Raw genomic sequence first — 6,709 nt, forward strand, 5'->3', positions numbered from 1 at the left:
TCTTTTTAGCTTAGCTTGGTCCAATCAATGTATGCGCAACTCAAGATAATCTACTTACTTAGGGACCATAAATATACAAATACGACGATCTAGAGTAATAACAAAAAGATTACGATATTAGAGAATTGTAATAAAAAAGGAAAGAGATCTAATTGAAAAGATCTTTTCCTAAAATTCTAGGTTGGTCCATTTTTTATTACTTATATTTATATCATATTTACCTTCAATCAATATTATCTTTATCTTGATATTGTTTTGTTTATTCAATTTCAATATTATGAGTCCTAATTCGAATAGGAATTCTTATGGTATCAATTTAGGGTCTATGATTTTTAAAAGCTGTTCTTTATATAGAATGATTCCCATTTCAGTCGATTTCTTCATTCAATTCAATGATTGACCAAAAGAAATTTTTTCATAAATAATAAAATAAATTGCATGAACTTAGCTCAATCAAATACTGATATTGATGTTTTATTTGTATGCAATGATTTGGTCTAATGAATTCGTCCATTTAGATTGTATCCATGTGAGATAATGCTAAATAAAAAATAAAAGGAAGAGACGAATTTACATTACAAAAAACGATATAAAAAAAAAAATGATTAGGAAAAAAAAAGGGGGGGGGGGGTAAAATTAGGTATATGGAATCTAATGGCTATAAGACAGCTCTTGTCTATCCTTTGAGGAAGAATTCTAGAATCCAATTGAATCTAAGACATGAATAGTTGGTTTACGTTATGTAAGAAACACATGTATATGGGATATTAGATATTGACTAGTTATATACCAACTCAAAATATATCTAATCCAACCTACTACTGTGGATTTAGATAGGTATTCCAATAGAAGAATAGAAGTTCCTCTGTTTCGTCTTTGACTATGAATTGAACGAATAAAGAGATAAATAAAATAAAGACAAAAACGAAGAATTCAAAGCAAAGAATGGGTTGGAAAAAAGAAAGGGAAGAACAAAGTATGTGCGGATTCAAAAAAATCTAGCGGATAGGACCTAAAAAAAAGATGTCGAAATAGTTCTGACGGTTCAATAATCTTCTCACTTCCATTCGGAGTTCTTAGTTACTTCGGCAGGTTGAATCTTAGCGATGGAATAATATAATTAAGTCAAAATTCATTGGATGATTGTATCATTAACCATTTCTTTATTTTGGTGCGAGGAACTTATCATGAATCCACTGATTTCTGCCGCTTCCGTTATTGCTGCTGGGTTGGCTGTCGGGCTTGCTTCTATTGGACCTGGAGTTGGTCAAGGTACTGCTGCGGGCCAAGCTGTAGAAGGTATCATGAGACAACCCGAGGCAGAGGAAAAATACGAGTACTTTATTGCTTAGTTTGGCTTTTATGGAAGCTTTAACAATTTATGGGCTGGTTGTAGCATTGGCACTCTTATTTGCGAATCCTTTGTTTAATCCTATAAACATGAGAATTTTGTATTTTTTCTTATTTTATGGCTTGGGACTTACTCCTCGCTTTTTCGAATTCTATCAAGATTTCACCCCTACAATTAATTATTCGTTGGGACAATAATCCATGGGAAGGATTAATTTGAGGATGAGGAATTATCACACCGACTCGCTTTCTTCCTTCCCCTTCTTAGTTCAAGAGAACCCCTTATTTCTTAATTTCTTGTTTACTTATTTCTTATTTATTGTTTAAAGGTGTTGCAACAAATGAGGTATTTTGCCATTGACATGAAACCTGCCCCTAATTCTAATAAAATTATTATTATTGGAATTTTCAATTGAAAAAAAAAAAATACATTTCTAGCTAACTAGATAAATAGAATCTATTTTTGACTCCGTTTATACATAGGTAAATGAAAATTCATAATCATAATAATGAATAATTTTATAATAAATTTAATAATTTATTAAAACAAAAAAAGAAATACATAGAATTAGAATAATTAGAATAATATAAATAGAATAGAATAAATGGAAAAGGAGTCAAAGCGATATAATACAAAAAGAAAGAACCGAGTTCTTTTTTTTTAGTCTATCTAAAATAAAATAGGAGATCATATGAAAAATGTAACCGATTCTTTCGTTTCCTTGGGTCACTGGCCATCCGCCGGGAGTTTCGGGGTTAATACCGATATTTTAGCAACAAATCCAATAAATCTAAGTGTAGTCCTTGGTGTATTGATCTTTTTTGGAAAGGGAGTGTGTGCGAGTTGTTTATTTCAAGAATAGGCTGGATTCACCCAGTTGTACTTTTTTTCATTATAACTAGGAAAGAAAAGAGTGCATGATCCCGCGAATTACTTCTGAATAAATTTTTAAAATCATATTATAGAACCATAGCATTTCGTGATTCATTGGTACATCGACTTTGATTCTCTATTAACCAATAATCTGGGACCATTAACATGGTTAAGGCCAAACCCGTTTGAAGTTCAGATGCAGCAGGGTACTCTTTCTACTACTATGTTACTAAATACAGAAATATTTTCAAAACAAAAATGTTTTTTCGATATAAAACACTCATGTCGATAAAACGATTTGAGCCCCTTTTTCCAATGCTGAATCGATGACCTATGTATAAAGGGAGAAGAATTCTTTGAATTTGAAGAAAAAAAAGAAACAACTTTGCTGACAAATTACAATTATACATTATACAATTCTAAGTACAATTATAAATTACAAATTATATATAAATCTTTGATTTATTATTTTTTATTATACTTTTAGTTTTTTGATATATTTTCTATTTTGGTCAGAAGAATCCTCCGAATATTCTGGTCTTGTATTAGTAATCAGTTTCGATATTTTGGAATATGAATAGAGACGAGAGGGAGAGGGTAAGCTCATTACATTAGAAAAAAAAGATATTGGGAATTAATTCCCAATAAATAAGAAATAATTGAGCGTGAGCCAAATGAATCGAAAAGGTTCATGTTTGGTTCGGGAAGGGATCATGGAATTTTTGAAATAAAAAAAAATGAATGGAAAGATAATCTACTTTCATTAAGTGATTTATTAGATAATCGAAAAGAGAGGATCTTGAATACTATTCGAAATTCAGAAGAACTACGCGGGGGGGCTATTGAACGGCTGGAAAAGGCCCGGCCCTTACGGAAAGAAATAGAAATGGAGGCGGATCAGTTTCGAGTGAATGGATACTCTGAGATAGAACGAGAAAAATTGAATTTGATTAATTCAACTTATAAGATTTTGGAACAATTAGAAAATTACAAAAATGAAACCATTTATTTTGAACAACAAAGAGCGATTAATCAAGTCCGACAACGGGTTTTCCAACAAGCTTTACAAGAGCTCTAGGAACTCTGAATAGTTCTTTAAACAACGAGTTACATTTACGCACCAATAGCGCTAATATTGGCTTGTTTGGGGTGATGAAAGAAATAACTGATTAGCCTTTTTTTACCTTTTACTTTATTGTAGATTGTAGGCATTATTTTTTCTTCCAAAAATAATTAGGAAATACTCATGGTAACTATTAGAGCCGACGAAATTAGTAGTATGTATCCGTGAACGTATTGAGCAATATAATAGAAAGTAAAGATTGTAAATACTGGTACCGTCCTTCAAGTGGGCGACAGCATTGCTCGTATTCATGGTCTTGATGAAGTGTGGGTGAATTAGTAGAATTTGAAGAGGTACCATAGGCATTGCCCTAAATTTGGAATCAAATAATGTTGGTGTTGTATTAATGGTGACGGTTTGATGATACAAGAGGAAGTTCTGTAAAAGCAACAGGAAAAATTGCTCAGATACCAGTGAGTGAGGGCTTATTTGGGTCGTGTTATAAATGCCTGGCTAAACTATTGACGGTCGGGGTGAAATTTCAGCTTCTGAATCTCAGTTAATTAGATCTCTTACCCCAGGTATTATTTCGAGACGTTCCGTTTATGAGCCTCTTCAAACAGGCCTTATTGCTATTGATTCGATGATCCCTATAGGACGTGGTCAGCGAGAATTAATTATTGGGGATAGACAGACCGGTAAAACAGCAGTAGCCACGGATACGATTCTCAATCAGCAAGGGCAAAATGTAATATGTGTTTATGTAGCTATCGGTCAAAAGCATCTTCTGTGGCTCAGGTAGTGACCACTTTCCAGAAAGAGGAGCGATGGGTACACCATTAGTAGTAGCAACGAAACGGCGGATTCCCCAGCTACATTACAATACCTCGCTCCTTATACAGGAGCTGCTTTGGCTGAATATTTTATGTATCGTGAACGACACACCTTAATCATTTATGATGATCTTTCCAAGCAAGCACAAGCTTATCGCCAAATGTCTCTTCTATTACGAAGACCGCCGGGTCGTGAAGCTTATCAGGAGATGTTTTTATTTGCATTCGCGCCTTTTAGAAAAGAGCCGCTAAATCAAGTTCTCAGTTAGGTGAAGGAAGTATGACTGCTTTACCAATAGTTGAGACCCAGTCGGGGAGACGTTTCGGCGTATATTCCTACTAATGTGATTTCCATTACAGATGGACAAATATTCTTATCCGCCGATCTATTCAATGCTGGAATCAGACCTGCTATTAATGTAGGGATTTCCGTCTCCAGAGTAGGATCGGCGGCTCAAATTAAAGCTATGAAACAAGTCGCTGGTAAATCAAAATTGGAATTGGCCCAATTCGCCGAATTAGAAGCCTTTGCACAATTTGCTTCTGATCTCGATAAAGCTACTCAGAATCAATTGGCACGAGGTCAACGATTACGTGAGTTGCTTAAACAATCCCAATCAGCTCCTCTTACGGTGGCAGAACAGATAAGTACTATTTATACCGGAACGAATGGTTATCTTGATTCATTAGAAATTGGACAAGTAAGGAAATTTCTCGTTGAGTTACGTACTTGCCAAAAACGAATAAACCTCAGTTCCAAGAAATCATATCTTCTACAAGACATTCACTGAGGAAGCGGAAACGCTTTTGAAAGACGCTATTCAGGACCAAATGGAACGTTTTCGACTTCAGGAACAATTATAAATGAAAATTCTAACAATGGAATATAGAAATCGATTCTAAATTGCGTCCAATAGGATTTGAACCTATACCAAAGGTTTAGAAGACCTCTGTCTATCCATTAGACAATGGACGCTTTCATTACGATTTTTGACATTTGACTTTTTTCTCTTGTTCGGTTTTTTCTTTTCTCTTGGTTGGAAAAACTAAAGAACATGTGAAAATTGTATTGTTAGAATTGCAGTATTTATTAATTCAATTCAATGATGCTAATGCATCGTTGAATTGAATTAATCATCAAATAGATAGAATAGATAGAATTCGAATATCGAGGCGGGTAGCAGGAATCGAACCCGCATCGTTAGCTTGGAAGGCTAGGGGTTATAGTCGACGTTGATTCATTATTTTTAGCGTCTCTAATTCAAAACCGAACATGAAATTTTGGTTTCATTCGGCTCCTTTATGGAAGATGGATAAATAAAAAAAAAAGAAATCAAAAAAATTGAATATAAATAAGATAAAGATAAGGCAGGAACGAAATGAAATAAGAATTCGGCCCATACCATCTATGTTAGCTTTTCTGTCTGAATGCATTCAAAACAATTCGCTTTCTAGATGATCCTTCTAGAAGAGTGGGATTAGAATAGAACAATTTTTCTAGTTACTTCGTTCTCTATTTCTATTTGAGAAAATCCTTAGGAAAAGCATTTTGTTTCCGCCGAGCTAAAACAAGATGTAAATGTCTCTAGTAAACCAAAGTTATCGTTTAATAGCTATTTTGCTTCAATCTATCCCATCAAAAAAAATTGAAGATTTAGTTACGATTAGAAATACACTTTTCTATCTTTATCCATGGATCTTTTCCTCATACTTATTCAATTGGAAGTATTGATCCAATTGAAAAAAAAAATTTATGTTTCGTAATTTCATAATCCAATTTTTCAATTTTTAGTTAGAATATAATTTAAAAATTATATCTAATTTAATTGGCCCTTGGATCCAAATCACGAGAATGTATATTCTTCCTCAAATCTTTCGTTGAGAGGTAAAGTTAAATCCTTTTAAATAAAGTTTTATGGAATATGAATCAAACCGAGGGACCCCTTAACTCTTAGGGGGATTAATAGAACGAATCACACTTTTACCACTAAACTATACCCGCTACAATGCGATTATTGTATTTATTGTATATTTATTGTATATAAAGGGACCCTTTGTCGAACAGGGGAATTGGGCGTAATCAAGATAGGATTACAAGATAGGAGCCTAAAAAATCCTGAAAATTAGGGCCTTGCCACCTTTTGTCAGAAGACTTAAAGTTATAGGAGTTTTGATAGATAGGATTCGACAAAAGGACTTAATCATAACACATAAATAACATAAAAATGGATTGTGCAAAAATCCATAGTTTTTTTATTATTTATTCTAGTTATTCTAGTAAAATATAAAATAAATGGAAATAAAAAGAAATAGGAAGAAAGAAAAAGAATAGAAATAATATTTTGATTCTATATCATAGGAACGGAAATAGGACTTCTTCTGCTGATTGTTGATTCAATGCAACAACAAGATTTTTTTGTTACAACATGTCAGATCGCAGAATCATAAGAAAAATGAGTTATTTGAGTTGAAAATAAAAAATGAGCCCGGCCGGGTACTCGACCAGGCTGGTCCGGTGGAAATTGGAAATTTAAAAGTCCCTTTGCGCGAAATCAAAGCGACATTCTTTCTTTTTTGTTATTTGAGATA

General features: G+C 33.4%; 1 pseudogene; it reads left to right on the forward strand.

Moving 5' to 3' along the window:
- The first annotated feature begins 3,470 nt into the window (after positions 1–3,470).
- LOC128036805 (ATP synthase subunit alpha, chloroplastic-like) lies at positions 3,471–4,984 on the forward strand (annotated as a pseudogene).
- The last annotated feature ends 1,725 nt before the right edge of the window (positions 4,985–6,709 follow it).

The sequence above is a fragment of the Gossypium raimondii genome, unplaced genomic scaffold (assembly GCF_025698545.1).
Source record: "Gossypium raimondii isolate GPD5lz unplaced genomic scaffold, ASM2569854v1 Contig00038, whole genome shotgun sequence".
Taxonomy (NCBI): Eukaryota; Viridiplantae; Streptophyta; class Magnoliopsida; order Malvales; family Malvaceae; genus Gossypium; species Gossypium raimondii.